Source organism: Aethalodelphis obliquidens, unplaced genomic scaffold (assembly GCF_003676395.1).
Source record: "Aethalodelphis obliquidens isolate GAN/ISIS:26980383/991018 unplaced genomic scaffold, ASM367639v1 scaffold20, whole genome shotgun sequence".
In the NCBI taxonomy this organism is placed as follows: domain Eukaryota; kingdom Metazoa; phylum Chordata; class Mammalia; order Artiodactyla; family Delphinidae; genus Aethalodelphis; species Aethalodelphis obliquidens.
The window spans coordinates 13382157-13400905 of NW_020837964.1; the positions used below are offsets into that span (position 1 = coordinate 13382157).

At 45.9% G+C, this 18749-nt stretch overlaps 1 protein-coding gene across 5 annotated transcripts in view; it reads left to right on the top strand.

The window, feature by feature from the left end:
* The first annotated feature begins 413 nt into the window (after positions 1-413).
* The window catches only part of IL34 (interleukin 34), a 43874-nt gene continuing 25538 nt past the window's right edge, over positions 414-18749 (top strand). For 4 of the 5 annotated variants that reach the window (XM_027119336.1, XM_027119339.1, XM_027119338.1 and 1 more), the window contains exons 1-2: positions 414-1210; positions 10412-10636. The gene's annotated coding sequence lies outside the window, so the exon portion shown is untranslated. Of the gene's footprint in view, positions 1211-10411; positions 10637-10671; positions 11659-16694; positions 16778-18749 lie in introns of those variants that run through there. The other variant, XM_027119337.1, reaches the window with a different exon arrangement.

Below are 18749 nucleotides of genomic sequence, written 5' to 3' on the forward strand. Positions count from 1 at the left end.
TGTGTTGGGTCTTCGTTGCTGCATGCAGGCTTTCTCTAGTTGTGGTGAGCGGGGGCTACTCTTCATTGCAGTGCATGGGATTCTTATTGCAGCGGCTTCTCTTGTTGTGGAGCACAGGCTCTAGGCGCGCGGACTTCAGTAGTTGCAGCACACAGGCTCAGTAGTTGTGGCTTGCAGGCTCTAGAGCGCAGGTTCAGTAGTTGTGGCGCATGGGCTTAGTTGCTCTGCGGCATGTGGGATCCTCCCTGACCAGGGCACGAACCCGTGTCCCCTGCATTGGCAGGCAGATTCTCAACCACTGCACCACCAGGGAAGTCTGGTGGTGTGTTTTTAATTTCAAGTAGATAATATATGTGCACAGTAAAAAAAAAAATCAGGGACTTCTCTGGAGGTCCAGTGGTTAAGATTCCATGCTTCCACTGCAGGGGGCATGGATTTGATCCCTGGTCGGGGAACTAAGATCCCACGTGACACACCGTGCAGCTGGGAAAAATCAGAAAAAATCAAAAGATAAGATTGGTTTACAGTGAAAAGTAGCTTCCTCTCCGTATCCCATTCCTTAGGACTCTGTTTTCATCTGTCCAAATACAATCACTGATACTAGGTTCTGTGGGTCCTTCTAGAGATTGAAATACATACTCAAGCTCGTATTTATATTTATTATTCATTTGACAAACATCCATGAGCATTTACGATGGGCCAGGCACAGGAGATGGGGCAGAGAACAAAAGGAAGTCCTACTCTCATGGAGCTTACATTTGTTGCAGTTGGCATCACCAACTAGATCTCCACTCCTCACAAAAACTCTGCCCAGCAGGTATTATCCCTGTGGGAAGGGCTCAGGATTGAAGGAGGATTCTCTGGGGCCAACCAAATTCTCCAAGAGCTCAAGCAGAGAGGCTGGTCCTGCCAAGAGCTATGGGTAAGGCTGCTCAAGGCCAGAAGAAGCAGGTTCTTGAAAGGAGGGCTTCTTGCTAAGGCAAATGGGTAGAGATGAGGAGGAGGTGAGGAGGCAGCTAAAGGAGGCTGCCAGCCCAGTCTGGAGCCAGATTCATATCAGATTAATGACTTGGAAGCCCTTCTATTCCCAGATGGCTGCATTTTAATTCCTTAGTTTTGTTTCCTCTCGGTTTCTTCTTAGACACATTCTTCTGGGGTCGAGTCTAACCTTGTTTGGATGACCTCAGGAGGAAAGGGATTTATCTATACTGTGAGTAACCCTGCCAGGGGAGTGATCAGGGTGTCCCCAGAGGTGCAGAGGGAACTGTGGTCATGAGAGGTTATGATGAAGAGCCGGGGAGAGGCAGTCAGCTGCTGGGATCAAGGTGTCTGAGTGGCAGATGTGGGCCAAGTTGGCTTTCCCACCTGGGTCTCCCTCCCAGGCTGGAGGTGACACTCTTAGACATGGCACTGGGCTCTCTGGCATCCCATTTCCCATGTCTGCCTTAGACACTGGAGCCAAGGGACGCCCTGCAGCCACATATATGCCACCCTCTACCCATCCCCCAGCCCAGCTAAAATTATTTGTGTCCATTTGCAGTGAGGGTGGAGCTGTTCTTATCTGTATGTGTCATACATGTAGTAATAATAGTTCACCACTGACCAGGCTGAGGGCCAATAACTGCAAATTTCGTTCCCATTTTATAGATGAGGAAACGGGAGCTCTGAAGCCAAATAACACTGCATTGCCTCCAGAGGGTCCCAGCACCCAGGGTGGCAGCACACACAGTTGGGGTCCTTCTCCCCAACTTGACACGTTTGTTGAGGCCTCACTCAGGCAGCTCAGGTGGTGCCTGATGTTGACCCTCCTGGCTGAGCTGAGCCTTTTCCTCTCTCTTAGGTTCTTGGGTGGTTCTCTGGCTCCCACCTTCCCAAGTGGCACTGCTTTGGGCCATTTCTGATTATTTCCTAGGCGTCCACCTCTTAAAGTGGAGTTACCCCCTCACAAGGTTTAGCTAGTTTTATGGTTCTTGTTACAAATTGCCAGGTAGGACCGATCCAGAAGAATTGGAGTATTTTATCAGTGAGCATGTATCAGACATATGTGTCTCTTACCAAATACATCTCTTTAATTCCTAGAGGCAGAAAGGATTTACTTATATGGTGATTTACACTCTGTACAAATGTAAGCAATGTGTTCTTGAGCCCCTGCATCTGTTAGGTGTTACCAGTTTTACTGAGTAGAGGATGATTCTTCACATAGCTGTACCTCCTGGGAATATACCAGGCAAATGCCCGGGTGGCTCCGGCCCTGAAGGGACAATTCTGTAAAGAGTCTAGGACTCCTTTCCATCTAGGCATGGCTCAAACTGCCTGGAAGAGCTGTCCCCCAGGCCCTGCCAGGCACATGAACATCCAGTAGAGACTCTAGAGGTCACCTTCCTTCACTGCAGGGCTTGGAGGAATGGTTGTTGTCCTGGCCTCCAGCTTCGGCCTCCAGCTCATCTTGCACATCAGTGTTCCCTGAGTGAGTGTGTTCACCAGGTCATTCCCCTGCTCACAACCTGTACTGGCTCCCTGCTGCCTGACACTCAAGAGCTGCTTGGCTTTCAAAGCCTTCTGTAGTCCTGTGTTGGCCTGCCTGACCAAAGTAGACTCCCATGACACCCTGATGCCGCTTCTCGGCTCCAAGACAAGGGACCTTCTCTGCTGTCCCGAGCATTTGCCATGTGGGCCTCATCTCCACACTTTGTTCACTTTCTCCCCACTTCTCCCTCCTCAGTGTCTTCTCTTGTCCCCATTTTCCAGCCTTCATCCTCTAGTTTAAGTCTCCTTCTCCTTGCCATGAAACCTACTTTGATCACATTGGCCAACTTTGATCCATCCCTGCTTCAAACACTTATTACATTTATCGTCCATAAAGACTAGCCTTGAACCATTCTGTATATGTTCTCTCAGCCTGCCTCCAAGACCGCCAACTAGCCTGTGATTTCCATAAGGGCAGAAAACTGAATCCCTGAGAGTCTAAGATGGTTCTGGGCATACTGCCTGCTTACTAGCCATTAATAGCGAGGCACTGTATATGGAAACATTCTGTAACTCTCAGACAAGGCACCAAATGCAGTAGGGCTCTTAGTGTTGCCATATTCCACTGATTCACACCTTTCCCCCGCTCCCCACATTTTAACATCTCTGAAATCAGGATCAATGGCAAATCACAATTTAACTGATAGATTTTTCCTCCTCTTTCTCAGTGTCACGTAAAATATTGGTGCATTTTACAATCCATTGTGCATTAGACTTGGTGAAATAAGGCGTTACTGGTTGATGAGAGAATCTGTTGATAGCTGTTTCTGGATTGGACCTGGGAAAAAGCATTTGGGAGAAATGAGGGAATTCTGGGAAAGATGAAGGGACACGGGGTGAGGAGAGGATGCTGGGAAAAGTGGAGGATGCTGGGGGAGATGAGGGATGCTGGGAGAAGTGGGGAATGCTAGAAAAGGACGGGAGGGTACTCTATTGGGCCCAGAAGCTTCCTGAATCATTCTGAATTGATTCAGCTATTCCTTCCTTCCATAATCCTGTCCTCTGTGCGTATGCTACTTCAGAGGCTGATTCACAGAGGCAACCTCTGGGTCCTGACTCTGAAGTTGCAGGGTGCTCAGGTTACCCCTCCAGCTCCAGATTCTTTTGGGCTCCATCCCATATGCTGGGCCTTCCTTGGCCTCACAGTCAGGCTCTTCCAGCTGCATAAAGCTGTTGGGTGGGGGAATGTGGTCTCCTTTTGCCTTCAGTCTGCCTCAGACTGCTGATAATGTAGAGTTATAAGCAAGGGCTTTGGGGTCAGACATATTTAGATTTAATGCTTGCTGTCCCATTTGCTAGCTGTGTGAATTTTGGCAACTTGTAGACCTTTCTGAGCTTTGCTTTCCTCATCTTTAAAATGAGGGTGAGGGAATTCCCTGGTGGTCCAGTGGTTAGGACTCCGTGCTTTCACTGCCGAGGGGGCAGGTCAGGGCACTAAGATCCTGCAAGCCACGTGGCACGGCCAAAAAAATTAAAAATAAATAAATAAAATATGAGGGCTAGAATTAGAATTCTAATTCTGGTATTGATGTGTGTGTGTGGTGGGGGGGGATTAAATGACATAAAGTGATTAACATTAGCTATTATGATGATGATGATGACGATCGTCATTGTTCCTTTAGTCCTTTTATTCAAGCTCAGGTAGCCCCAGCTTCCCATGGATACTGCCTACATTGTCAACCCAGATTTTATGGGCCCCAAACATCCCTGAAGCAGAGGCGGCACCACCTCCATGGCCATCCCCAGCCGTGACTGGGAGCTCTCGCTCTTTTTCCATCATTCTACTAGTTTTCACTGAGCACCTCCTGTGTGTCCACTGGGGGCTGTGCCGGGTGAACACCAGAGCTCTAGTTTCATTGGAAAAATAAGGCAAAATTCCATGGAAGGTTATGGCTAAAAACCAGTACAAAGAAAAAGAAATAAAAGTGAGGTTCCTTTTCAACAGAATGGAAGATTTGATAGTTTTTTGGGGAAACTCTACAAAAACATCCAGAAACTTAGGATATAAAACAATCAGCACATTTTTTTATGCATAGCTGAGCTGCATGGGAATAAGGATAGCCCTGGGCAAGACAGTAAAGGAAGTTGGGAGGGAGTGAGGCTGCTTTGCCTTCCCTGAGTGCCCTTCACTGGTCTGGATATCCAGGGAAGTAGATCTGAATAGCCATAGGGACTAGAGCCAAAGTTTTGAGCCCACATGAAGCAGGGAGGTAGAAATGATACCCCCACATACAGCTGGGACCCTTAAGGGTTTAAGCTTCTTTTAAGTGCAGTTAGGCCAGAAAAAATTCAACCTCTGGAAGAAGCAGAGAAGGAAGATTTTCTAACCTGGCCTGGGTCTGGTTTGAGAAGGGGAAGACCTCCTCTGAGAAATGTATAATCACACATCTGCCCTCTTTTGGATTTGGGATCAAATTTATACTGCTCATGTGATCCTAGAGTCTCTAGGCCAGGAAGTGATCATAAAAGCTACTCCTGGCTGGAAAATTCATAGAGAAAGAAAGTAGAATGGTTGCCAGGACCTGAGGGGAGGGGGATATAGGGAGTTGTTTAATGAATATAGAGTTTCTGTTTTGCAACATGAAGAGTCCTGGAGATTGACTGTACAACAAGATGAAAATATTTAGCACTCCTGAACTGTATACTTAAAAATGGCTGAGATAGTAAATTCTATGTTATGTATATTTTACCACAATTTTAAAAACGCACACAAAAAACAAAAAAACCCAAAAAACTACTCCTACCTGGTACTCCTTGGAACACCTGGAAGAAGCAAAAGCAAAACCTTCAACCCAGCCTGCTCAGGCTGCCCACAGGATGCCTGTCAAACATGAACAGTCCAAATTAGAAATGCATGAGGAAGCCAGCCACCATGAGGGAGTCAGCAGCAAGATCAAGAAAGAAAGCAAGAGAATCAAACTTATGGTTACCAAAGGGGAAATGTGTGGGGGAAGTGATAAATTAGGAGATTGGGATTAACATATACACACTACTATATATAAAATAGATAGCTAATACGGACCTACCGTATAGCACAGGGAACTCTACTCAATATTCTGTAATGACCTATATGGGAAAAGAATCTGAAAAAGAATGGATATATATATGTATAACTGATTCACTTCTCTGTACATCTGAAACTAACACAATATTGTAAGTCAACTACACTCCAATAAAAATTAAAAAACAGCAAAAAGAAAAAAATCGAGGTGTTGGCAGGGTTGGCACCTTCTAAGGGCTGGATCTGTTCCAGGCTTCTCTCCTTGGCTTGTAGTTGTTCTTCTTTTTCCCATTTCTCTTCATAAAGTCTTTCCTCTGCATCTGCCTCTGTGTCCAATTTCTCCTTTTCAGAAGGATATTAGTCATACTGGGTTAGGGCTCACCCTTACCACCTCATTTTAACTTACCTCTGTAAAGACCCTGAAACCATGGTTAAATCCATTTCACCTGCCTTCACTAATCAAGGTTTTTTTTTTAAGATTTGCAGGTCCTCCAAGGGGCATGTAGCCTAAACAATAAGATGTTTGCCCGAGTTGTTTTCTAGGAACTTGGAGTCAGCTGCGTCTAGATCAAGCTGAGTCGGTTAAGGACTGGCTAGGACCACCCGCCCTCCAGCTGGGCATGTGCAATGTACCCTCAGTGACCTCTTGAACATGCAGAGCTTAGGCCTGTGCAGAACCATGCACCTTTCTCCAATCACCTTTCCCCAATGACCTTTCCCCATGCTCTCCTGTGCCTCAAACTGCCCTGCTTTGATATTTGTTATCCCATCAATACCCCCAAGCCCCTTGCCCTCGTGGACTTGAGGTTTGTTCTGAATCCTCTCTGGGCTGCCTTGCAAATAAACCCTCTCTTTGCTGCAAAGAAAAAAAAAAAAAGAAGATAAATGTCCCTGGATGTTTACTGTCAAACAAACAAACACCACACCACCACCACCAGAACTGGAAACAAAGTAAAAGTCCCTCAGGGAATATTATGCAGCCATTAAAAGGTTTGGAGGGGGAATTCCCTGGTGATCCAGTGGTTAGGGCTCAGTGTTTTCACTGCCAGGGGCCCAGGTGGGGGAACTAAGATCCTGAAAGACACATGGCACAGCCAAAAAAAAAAAAAAAAAAGCCAAAAAAAAAAAAAAGGTTTGAAGGGATTTTCCTGAAGAATTTTACTATTGAGTGAGAAAAGTAAGAAATAGAGACAGGTACTATTATGATCCCCTTTTTGCAAAGAAACTCCAAATAAAGCCAAACGACCCCAAACCCCACACTTGTATTCGGTGTATTTCTGTATAGATACATGAGCATGAAGAAGGTGGTGAAGGCTTCCCATCAGGGCTGCAGGTGAAGGAAGAGAAGAAGGAAAAAAAGAGAGGTTTTGGTGCAAATGAAAATATCTACAATAGTCAACCTTCCGCCTCTCTGCTCTGATCCTGTTTATAGAGTAGGATAACTGATTGTGTGTTTGTTTCCGCAGGATAAAAAATTTAGAATACTGACTTGCAGATATGCCCACTGTGAAGTGGGGGAGAAAGCAAGTTATATGGATCTGGCGATTCCATTTTATTCATACAAACAAGCATACCTCCTCCCTATGTATATATGCGCTCATGTGTTGGTGTGAGCAAGGAGAAAGGTGTGGAAGGACAGGTGTTGGCAACTGACGTAAAGCCGGACACGTGAGGTAAAGTTGGGGCACATTACGTGCACCTGACATTTTATCTCCTACAGTTTTGGATGCTAGCAGTCTGAAATCAAGGGCCATGCTCCCTCTGAAGGCTGGATTCCTCCTTGTCTCTTCCTAGGTACACGCCTGTGTTTGGGTTTGAGGCCCACTGTGGGAAAGGTGGGGGGAGGGTAGGGGGAGAAGGGGGGGTTGCTGGTAGAACCTGAGGCTGCCCACCACTGTGCTCCCTGTTGCGAGATGGACCCGACTCCCAGTCTATGGGCCACCAACTCTGGTAACAGACATTTCCGGAAGTTCTTGAGGAACCCTCCTTACTCAGCCTGGGTCCCCTTGTGAGGGACCTTTAGTGGCTTCTCATCATGTGTTAGGAAGGTTTTGAAGGCCCGCCCCTTCCCAGCCTCCCGTCCTCTCTGTGCCTCCCTCTCTCTCGCCCACCTGCTCTGTGACCAGGCCTCCCCACCAGTGTCAGCTGCTCCAGGCTAGGCTTGTAGCTTTTTGTCTTGTGTGCCAACCCCTGGCACACGGGAGAGGCTCGGGTCACAAATGCATGTAGAACAGACTTTAACTTTGACTCTTTTAACAAGTTTCACGTTCTCATACAGGTGGCATGGGCAAGAGTAGGGGTCGTGGTGGAACCAGGGAGGGTCCTGGGCCAGACTGGTGTGTGTGATGAGAGTGGAGGCTGGCGACTCTCCCCTGGCCCCAGACCTCCCCATTCCAAGTGGCTTGGGGACAGGGGACTGCGTCTGATTCCCCTTTAGCTGCGATATATGCATGTTAGAAAAGACAGACCAGGCCTCCACTGCAGGCCTCCCTGCATTAATTAGTTAACACGGTGATTGAATTCGCCTCATGATAGGCACTAAGCTAGGAATTCAGTGGGGCTTATGTTCCAGTGGGGATGGGGGTGGGGATGGATGCGAAACTACTGATGCATGTTTAATTACAATTGCAGTAGCTGTTATAAAACACAGGCCTCATTGCTCTTGGAAGGTGTAACAGAGCAAGTTTGATGATGAGCCAGAACAGAGCCTGTGTGCCAGGGCCTGTGTCCCTGCCAGCAGCCTTGTTAGAGCAGGGCTTGAACCCAAACTCAACAAGTGTGAAGCCAAACATTTGCGGGAAGTTGGGCCTTGTGTGACCAAGACGCTCCCCACAGCGGGGACCTCTGCAAACAGCCCCATTTCCCCTCCACCACTCCTCCCTCTCAACTCAGCTTGAAGAGGAGTTTCTCAAGCTCCATTTTTCAGGTGGGTAAAGTGAGGCCTAGAGAAGCAACCGATTTGCTCTACTAGGTCCCAAATCAGTAAGGAGAAGCCAAAGCCAGGCTTCTCGGCACCGTGCTCAGCCTGCCCAAGTCCTCACAGTCTGTCCTCTGTGAGCCAAAAAATGAGAAACAAAGCTGCTCTGTTCACCGAGATTTCTATTTTCTCCATTGTTCTCCACTAGGGACATTCCTGAATTGGTAAAGAAGGGACTGGCGCAGCCCGAGTCCTGGCAGTTGATTGGCTATGCTGTCCCTAAACCAGAATTGAAAAGTCAGGAGACAGAGAGAATTAGGAGAAGTCTGAGACTCTGAGGACCTCCCAGCCAGAGCTGAGACAGTGAATAGATGTTCAGGACACTGTGATCAGGTCAAAGGAAGAGGGTGGGGAGGGGGCATGGGGGGAGTACAGAGGGACAGCCCCCTTGGAGAGGGGGCAGCTGGAGCAATCAGGGGACTGGCTACCTTATGTGGGTCAGGGGCAGCATGTGAGAGGGTCTGGGAGGGTATGGGTGTGGGGGAGGGGAGGTGGGAAGGAGGGCGAATTAGGCTGGCAGGGGTAGGAGGAAGGGCATTCTGCTCAGGGAACAGCAGGAGCAAAGGGATTGAGGCCGGTCAGTCATCGTGGGGTGGAAGGGGTGGGCTGCAGGGGTGAGAGCCTGACCCCCTGGTGATCCTGGCTCCATGGAGCAAAGGATCATGAGAGACTTGTCCTGTGAGAGGGGAAGGCTGTCGGTCCTATGGGAGGAGGACTGTTCCAGACATCCCTTAGGCTGAGAAAAGCAGAGAACCCTCCTCTTTCCCCTCAAATGCACATGTCCACTTACATGCAATATTTTTTTAGCTACTTTTACTTTTTTTTACTGTGGTAAAATATACATAACATACCATTTTAAATATTTTTAAGTGTACAATTCAGTGATGTTAAGCACATTTACAATGTTATGTAACCATTATCCCTATTTCCAGAACTTTTTTTTAAAGAACATTTATTATTTATTTATTTTTGGCTGCGTTGGGTCTTCGTTGCTGCACGCGGGCTTTCTCTAGTTGCGGGGAGCCGGGGCTACTCTTCGTTGCAGTGCACCGGCTTCCATTGCGGTGGCTTCTCCTGTTGCGGTGCGCGGGCTTCCGGGCTTCCGTAGTCGTGGCTCATGGGCTCTAGAGCGCAGACTCAGTACTTGTGACGTGTGGGCTCTAGAGCGCAGACTCAGTAGTTGTGGCGCACCGGCTTATTTGCTCCGCGGCATGTGTGATCTTCCCGGACCAGGCCTCGAACCCGCGTCCCCTACATTGGCAGGCGGATTCTTAACCACGGTGCCACCAGGAAAGCCCAAGAAATTCGGTAGATTTTTTTATGTTGATCTTGTGTCCTGCAACCTTGCTGAGCTCGTTTATTAGCTCATCTTGTTCCCAATTTTAGGGGGAGAACATCCAGTCGTTCACCGTGTAAGTTTCTCATAGATGCCCTCTTTCTGGTTGAGGAAATTCCCTTCTATTCATAATTTGCTGAGAGTTTCCTTGAGAGTGGATGTTGGATTTTGTCAAAGGGACAAAATCTACTGCATCTGCTGAGGTGATCATAGGTTTTTCTTTTTTAGTTTGCTAACATGGGGAATTCACAATGCTTGATTTTCAAATGTGAAACTAACCCTTCGTTCTTGGTACTGCATGTGCGATTAGTATAGGACGTGGGAATCCAGGTTCCTCCAGAGCATCCCGGGGACTGTCCTCCACGTAAACTGGGTTTAGTGCCCAGTCATCCGGGGAGAAGGAGGGAGGGGACAGAGGGCAAGGGCGGGGACAGCACGTACCGCCAGATACAGCTGCCTGCGTCTGCTGCGTCAGGTGAGCCGCCCCAGCTGAGCCAGGGGCCAACCTGGGACCCAGCGGCAGCTCCCCACAGCCTGTGTGCTCGTGGGGTGAGGCGGTCCCTGCTCTCAGGCTCTCTTGCAGGGTCTCAACGCTCAGCCCTTGCATCTCCTGGAGCTCGTTCTCTGCATCTGCGAAACGGAGCTGGTGGTGGCTGGGCAGCCAGAGCACACGCACTGACCCAGGAGGCCGCAAGTTGCGGCCAGTCTGCGCGCCCCACGAAGGGTTCCTGAGTGCAGCGGAGACCGCCCACCAGGCCACACGCGCGCCGGCAGTTCCCTTCTGTGTGCAATGAAGGTAATGATCCTTCCTTCCAGGACTGCTCTCTTCAGTGAACCCATGGTGCCAAACCACTTAAATAAACCAGATAAAAGTGGCCGATGGACTATGTTCGAAGCCAATGCCCCCCACTCACTAGCCGTGTCTTTCCACCAATGGCTGAATCTCTCAGCCTTAGTCTCCTCACTTGTAAAATGGAGATAATGATACCAAGAGGTGTGGGTACCGATGATAATTCGGTGTCACCAGGCAGATGAGCAAGCGCCTGGCACAGTGCCTGGCACGTGGGAAATGCTGGGTAACATGTGGGGCATCTCAGGTGCCCAGAGCCGGTGCGGCTGTGGTGGAGACTCTTCTGGAGCTGGAGGAGCCACAGAAGCAGCCAGGGGCAGGAATGCACCCTGCCCTGGTTTAAGCGTGCAGTGATGTGCATTTGCGGCACCGCTGTGCCACCGGCTGGTGCTCTCAGCAGCCCTGCCAGGCTGGCATGATCCTTGTGCCCCATTCAGGTACCAGCGGGGAAGGAGAGGCTCAGAGCTAGAGCTAGAATTGGAATCCAGACGCCCTTGGTCGTTTTGAGGCGTTTGTGCCTTTCTAAAAGGTGAAGGATCTCCCCAGGGTTGATGCTAACTCTGGTCCTACGTTGAAGGGTAGTTGAGAGAGGGAGCTGGGAGAGGAGAAGGGAATCAAGTAGCCAAAGAAACTCTTGGTGTATTCTGTCCTTCCCCATCCTGGCCTTGGGCGGGGTTTTTCCTCCAGCTTCTTGGGCTGAGGGTTTAGCTGACCTAGTTCTCCTTCTCTATTGGCATTTCAGCATCTGGCCCAAATGTCCTACTCATTCACTCAGATATTGTTCATCAGATGTTATTGTCTTCTGTGTGCATAGGCTCTGGGGACACAGTGATGAGGTCAGAACAAGGCTCTGGAGGCCCTTCTTACAAGATAACATACAAGAGAACACAGCCAAGATAAATGCAGAAGTGCCGCAGGGAGTGTGACAGGGAATGACCTGGGCAGGTCAGAGAAGCCTCTCTATGCAGGTGATGTTTGAGTTGACAAGAAAGAGGCAGCTGGGCAGAAATCTGGGGTGGGATGTTCTAGACAGAGATAACAGACATAGTCCTTAAGGAGGAGTCAGTTTGATGTGTAGCTGGAGGTCAGTGTCTGCTTGGACAGTGGGTGGAGTTGGGGGAGGGGTCACCTTGCAGTGTGTGTGGGAAGTCACGGGGAGCAGTGAGGACTTATTCTAAGTGCAGATTCCAGGATTCTTCTGAAAATGAAAAAAATGCTTGTATTCTTTTCTCACCTTCTGTCTTTTGTGATTTGGGGGGCCTCTTGTTTGGAAACATATTTGAGGGACTCTCAGAACTGGAAGGAAGTATTTGTGCCCACCAGATCCCCTTTAGCCACTGTTGTACCTATTTCCGGGCTGTCACGAACAGCAGACACCATGTCATTCTCTAAGTCACCTTGCCAGAGTTACTTGGTGGGGTCACACACCCCGGGGCAGGGGAGGCCACTGACTAGTCAGGGGTATGAAAACCCAGCCGCCTTGCCCCAGGGTGGGAGGACTCTGGTGTTATTTATTTAGTTATTTATTTTTAATAAATTTATTTATTTTTGGTTGTGTTGGGTCTTCGTTGCTGTGCGCAGGCCTTCTGTAGTTGTGGTGAGCGGGGGCTACTCTTCGTTGTGGTGCGCAGGCTTCTCATTGTCGTGGCTTCTCTTGTTGCGGAACACGGGCTCTAGGCGTGCGGGCTTCAATAGTTGTGGCGCACGGGCTCAGTAGTTGTGGCTCACGGGCTCTAGAGCGCAGGCTCACTAGTTGTGGCACACAGGCTTAGTTGCTCCGCGGCATGTGAGATCTTCCACGACCAGGGCTTGAACCTGTGTCCCCTGCATTGGCAGGCGGATTCTTAACCACTGCGCCACCAGGGAAGTCCTCTGGTGTTATTTAAGAATGCTTTAGCACCCCCAAGACCTGCCCTTCCCTATCCTCTCCCCTCACTCCTTCACCTGAAAGTTTTCTCTGGCAAGCTCTCCCTCAATAACTCATGTAAAAGCAAACCCTGTCCCAGGCTCTGCTTCTGGGGAAACCAAGCTTAGACAGGCCATTAGAGACCATGTGTTTTTTGGATTAGAAAGTGAGCTTCTAGGTTTAGAAACTTCCAGCTCTGAAAGTCCCTAAAACTGTGTGATTTACTCAATCATGCAACAGGTTAGTGGCAGGGCCAGGCCCAGGAACTGTCCAACAGCCAGAAGGCATCAGGGGTATGGGGTGAGGCCTGCTGGTGAATGTGGTGCAGAGCCAATGTCGCAGCTGTGGTTTACCAGCAGCTGTGCTCCCAGATGAAGCTTCATCTCAGGTAAGACCCCCTCTGCATGAATTGCTCCAGAGACTTTATGTCCAGAATTCCACCCACTTCCTCCTGTATTAGAGTAGTTCACACTAAAGTGTGAAAGATTGGCAGCTCACAGACAATGCATCCTGAAAAGAAGTTGCTTGTTAACCCCAATAAATCTGTAATTCGATGGACTTTTTACCAGGGTGGTAAAGTGAGTTGGAAGAATGCATACAGTGCAATTCTGTAGGGTTTTGAGGGCATGAGGGAGCCATATATCAGGAAATTCCTCAGCTTTCCCAAGGATCAGCTTCCCCACCCCCATTTCTGCTTCTCCTCATCCTCTTCTCCCCACAGTCAGATACGTTGAGAAGTGCCAGTGTCTTCCTCAGGTTTCAACAGCAGTGCCTGTCAAAGCTGCGAGTCACTGGAGGGTAAAGTGACTCAGCTAAAGAAATAATTTGGCCAAAAGTGCATTTTTGTAAAGAACAGACTGGTGATTTGAGCTAAGCTCCCCGGTAAGTGACTGATTTCTCAGAAGCACAGAGGACTGTGTATGATTTAGTAAATTTCCCCACCATTTTCTAAAGGGCTGGCATCACTTGCTGGCTCAGGCACGTTTGTGATATAGGTCTGGGTACGGCAGGGAAGGCACTCCTGAGGAGTGGCAGCCTCCTTGGACGGGGTTTCACGTGGACGGTGTTTCACCTTACCGTCCAAGTGGCCTTGGGCAAGTCATTTACTTTTTGCCTGGCACAGCTTCCTCATCTAAACAAATGGAGTTGGATATTCCAGAGCCTTGGTCCTCAAAGTGTAGTCTGCAGACCAGGAGCATCTACAACACCTAGGAGCTTGTTAGAAATTCAGAGTCCTGTGTCCCACCCCAGACCTTATGAATCGTATTTTAACAAGATTCCCAAGCCATTCATATACACATCACAGTTTGAGGAGCCCTGCTCTGGACAAGACCACTCACATGTAGTCCTTAAACCAGCTGCATCAGTATCACCCAAGCTTGTTAGAAATGTCAGTTCCTGAGCTCCAGACCTACTGAATCACATCTCTGAGGGTCGGCCCTAAAAGCCTGTGTGCTAACAGCCTCTCCAGGTGACTTTTAAGCATGCTGACCTTTGAGAAGCACCCTCAGTCAAGTAACATTTATTCTAGCAGAGGCTTGGCTGTAGAGCAGCTGTTGTATACAGAACTTGTTCGGTGCTTCTCTGCGGTTCTGGAAGCGCTCACATTGCACTCTACAGCAATTCTGGGATGTTCTTTTATCTTTATCTTGCTTTGCCAAAGAGAAAACTGAAGTTTAAGGGAGGTTAAGTGAGTTGCCCAAGATCTTTCTGTCTCACAATGTCTTGCATAGCATTATTGACATAAGATGTTTCTGGCAAAGTCAGCTGTTACAGGGTAATAAAACTCCTCATAAATATTTAAGATTACCTGTTGATAAATGACAGAGGCTCTTGGAACATGAGCTGGGATAGATTTTGTGGGTCTTGATCAAGGCTTAGGAGCTCATGAACTGCAGCTCTTCTTTTACAGTTTCTTGTTTTGATTAGATAATATGTTCACATGGTTTAAACATCATATAATAAAGGACTATAGTCAAAGTTTTCTTTAACTCTTGTTCCATAACCACCCAGTACCTTCCTCCTCAGGTTAACTGTTTTTGTTTTTTTTAATTAATTAAATTTATTTATTTTGGCTGTGCCGGGTCTTAGTTGCGGCACACGGGCTCTTCATTGCGCCATGAGGGATCTTTTGTTGTAGCATGCGGACTTCTTAGTTGCAGCACACATGCAGGATCTAGGTCCCCGACCAGGGATCGAACACAGGCCCCCTGCATAGGGAGCGCAGAATCTTACCCACTGGACCACCAGGGAAGTCCCCCACAGGTAACTGTTTTTAGTTTATTGGATTTAACCTAATTAAAGCTGATCCTTGACAAAGCTGTGGAATCTCCTGATATATGGTTACCCTCATGCCCCAAAATCTCTGAACTTGCAGTATATGCATTTTTCCAATTCACTTTATCATCCTGACAAAAAGTCCATCAAATTACACATTTACTTGGGTTAACAAGCATCTTCTTTTAATGATGCACCATCTCTAAGAGGTTCTGAGCTGCCACTCTCTCACACTTTAGTGTGAATTATTCTAATACAGCATCTCTTTATACAAATACAAGCATATACAAATATGTATTCTATATAACATATATTAACTATATATAATAGCATATATCACATATATTTAATGCTTTGTCACCTCTGCCGACACAAGTTACAAACTAGAATACATGGTGCTGTTCTGTGCCTTGTTTGTTTCACTGAATATATTACACAATTCTATTGTGTGATAACAGTTGTTTCCATTCTGTTATCACAGACATTGCTTGTATAGGTGGCATTTTACCAGTACTTATTATATGTGCAGGATAAATTCCCAGAAATGAGATTGCTAGGTATCTGTATTTGTAATTTCAAGAGATATTACCAACTTGCCCTCCTTAAGTTAGTACCAATGTGCACCTCCACCAGCTTTGGATGAGAAGTTACTGTTTTCTCACCTCTTTGTCAGCTCGTTAAATTGTCATATCATTAGATTTTTACCAATCTGGTAGGTGAAAAACAGTGACTCAATTGAATCTTCATTTATATTTGTAATGAAAGTTTTAAACTTAGAATATGTGTTTACGGGCCATTTCTATTTCTTTTTCTATGACTCTCTTACTATTAGTATTCTGCTTATTTTAAAAATTGGATTGTAGGGACTTCCCTGGCAGTCCAGTGGTTAAGACTTCGCCTTCCAATGCAGGGGGTGTGGGTTCTATGCCTGGTCGGGGAGGTAAGATCCCACATGCCTGGAGGCCAAAGAACCAAAACATAAAACAGAGGCAATATTGTAACAAATTCAATAAAGACTTTGGAAATGGTCCACATCAAAAAAAAAATCTTAAAAAAAAATTGTATGGTTGTCTTTTTCTTTATTTCTAGGAACTGATTATCTATTAGGGAAGGTTGGCCTTTTGCCTTTGATAAAAGTCGTGTCTAATTTAGTGTTTCTCTTTTATTTTGTTGATGGTTGGTTGGTTTTGTTTGCGTGTGATTTTATTTTTTGCCGTCAAATTTATCAGTCATTTCTTTTACGGCTTCTGAATGTTGAATCATAGGTACAAAGGTCTGCCCCACTTCAAGATAACATGTTATTTATTTTCTTCTATTATTTTACATCTAAATTTTGATCCATTTGGAATTTATCCTGAGGTATGCTGTAAGGTATAGATCCAACTTTTTTTTTTCAGATGGCTATCTTCTCTCTGCTGAATTGAAAAGCTACTTTTATCGTAAGCTGTTTATCATAAGCTTTTTTTCTCATACATATGTGGGTCTGTTTCAGAACTTGCTCCTCTTTTCCATTGGTTTCTCTGTTTACTCATGTTCATTCATGCTCATGGTTTTGCTTGCTACGGTTTACAATATTTAAAAATATCTTTTGGTGTATTGAAGGGCTGCCCCTTATTTTTAGATCTCTTTCAGGCTACTCTTGCTTATTTGTTTTTCTATTTGAACTTTGTAATCTGGTATGTAATTACACACACACGTGTTGGTGTTTTTACTGGAATTGCTTTAATAAAAACTGAAGTATAACACACATACAGGAAAGGGAACAACTTGTAAGTATACGGCTTGATAAATTATCATATAGTAAACTGAACTATTACCCAGATCTGGAACTGGAGCAGTACCAGCATGGAGAAGCCCCCCTCCGGTCCCCAGGCTGTTATTACTACATCGCCCTCTTCCAAAAGGTAATTATCGTCCTCATTTCTTATGTCATAGATTAGTTTTGATGTTTTTTTAAAACTTTATATAAATGGATTCTTTTGTATTTGGCTTCTTTTGCTCAACATTATATTTGTGAGGTTTTCTAAGTCTGTCCTCCTGCTGATGGACAATTAAGTTGTTCCCAGTTTTTGGCTATCATGAATAATGCTGCCATGAACATTGTAACACATGGCTTTTGGTGCCCCTATATATATTTCTGCTGGATATTTACTTACGAGAGAACTTATACATGGGATATGCATATGTTCAACTACAGAAAATACTGCCAAACTGTGTTCCAAATAGATATGTAACCACTTACCCTCCTTCCAGTGGTATCTGAGAATTCCAGTTATTCCTAGTTCCTGCAACAATTGGTTTTGTTGGTCATTTGGATTTTACTTACTCTGGTGTGTGTGTAGTGGTAATTAATTGTGGTTTTAATTTTCACTTCTGTAATGACTAATGAGGTTAAGCACTTTAAAATATGTATTTGTTGGCTATTTAAATATTCTCTTTCGTGAAATGTATTGGGATTGCTTCAAACTTATACATTAACTTCAGAGAATGGACATATTGATGATGTTGGATGTTCCTATCCAGGAACATGGTATGTCTTTCCATTTGTTTAAATCTTCTGTGTCCTTTAGTATTGTTTGCAGTGCTTTGGTATGGATCTTGCACATTTTTTGATAGGTTTATTCCTAGATATTTTATGTTTTTTATGGAGTCTTTTCTAACTGGCTATTGTTTGTAGTAGTTTCTTAATTGATTCTTTTAGCTGTTCTAGGCTTATAATCATTTCATCTATAAATAGAAATGTTTCCAATTCCAATTCCTCCTATGCAGTTCTTTATCTTTGTTTTTTTAATTGAGATATAATTGACATATACATTGTATTAGTTTTGGGTGTACAAAATGATGATTCCATATATGTATATGTGTGAAATGATTACCACAATAAGTTTGGTTAACATTCGTCACCACAAGTAGTTATAATTTTTTTCGTATAATGAGAACTTTTAAGATTTGCTCCTTTAGTAACTTTCAAATATACAATACAGTATTGTTTTAATTTCTTTCTTTTTTTTTTTTTTTCGGTACGCGGGCCTCTCACTGTTGTGGCCTCTCCCGTTGCGGAGCACAGTCTCCGGACGCGCAGGCTCAGCAACCATGGCTCACGGGCCCAGCCGCTCTGCGGCATGTGGGATCTTCCCGAACCGGGGCACGAACCCGTGTCCCCTGCATCGGCAGGCAGACTCTCAACCACTGCGCCGCCAGGGAAGCCCTAGTATTGTTAACTATAGTCACCGTGCTGTGCATTATATTCCCTTATCCAATTATTTTATCTCTCATTTCTTTAGCTTATCTAACTGCACTGGCTAGTACCTTCTGTACAGTGATAGTGTGCACATGTGTGTTATATCTGACTTTAGTGGGAATGCGTCTGGTGTTTTCTAGTTAAGCAAAATGCTGGCTTTTGACTGAGATTTATATATTTTATCTTATTAAGGAATTATCCATTGATTCCTACTTTGGGATTTTTTATCAGCAAAGTGTGTTTTTTTGGTCAAATTTTGTCAAATGCTTATTCAACATTTATGGATTTCCTGGGATCTATCATTATGTTATACTATATTAAGAAGTTTCTGGCAGTTCCCTGGTGGACTAGTGGTTAAGATTCTGGGCTTTCATGGCCGTGGCCTGGGTTCAGTCCCTGGACAGGGAACTAAGATCCTGTGAGCCGTGCAGTACAGCCAAAAAAAAAGAAGTTTTTTAATATTGAACCATCCCTGTATTCCTGCAGTAAATTCCCCTTGGTCTTTTCTTTCTTTCTTTTTTTGGCCACGCCGCATGGCTTGCAGGATATTACTTCCCTGACTAGGGATTGAACCTGGGCCACCGAAGTGAAAGTACCAAGTCCTAACCACTGGACCGCCAGGGAATTCCCTCCCT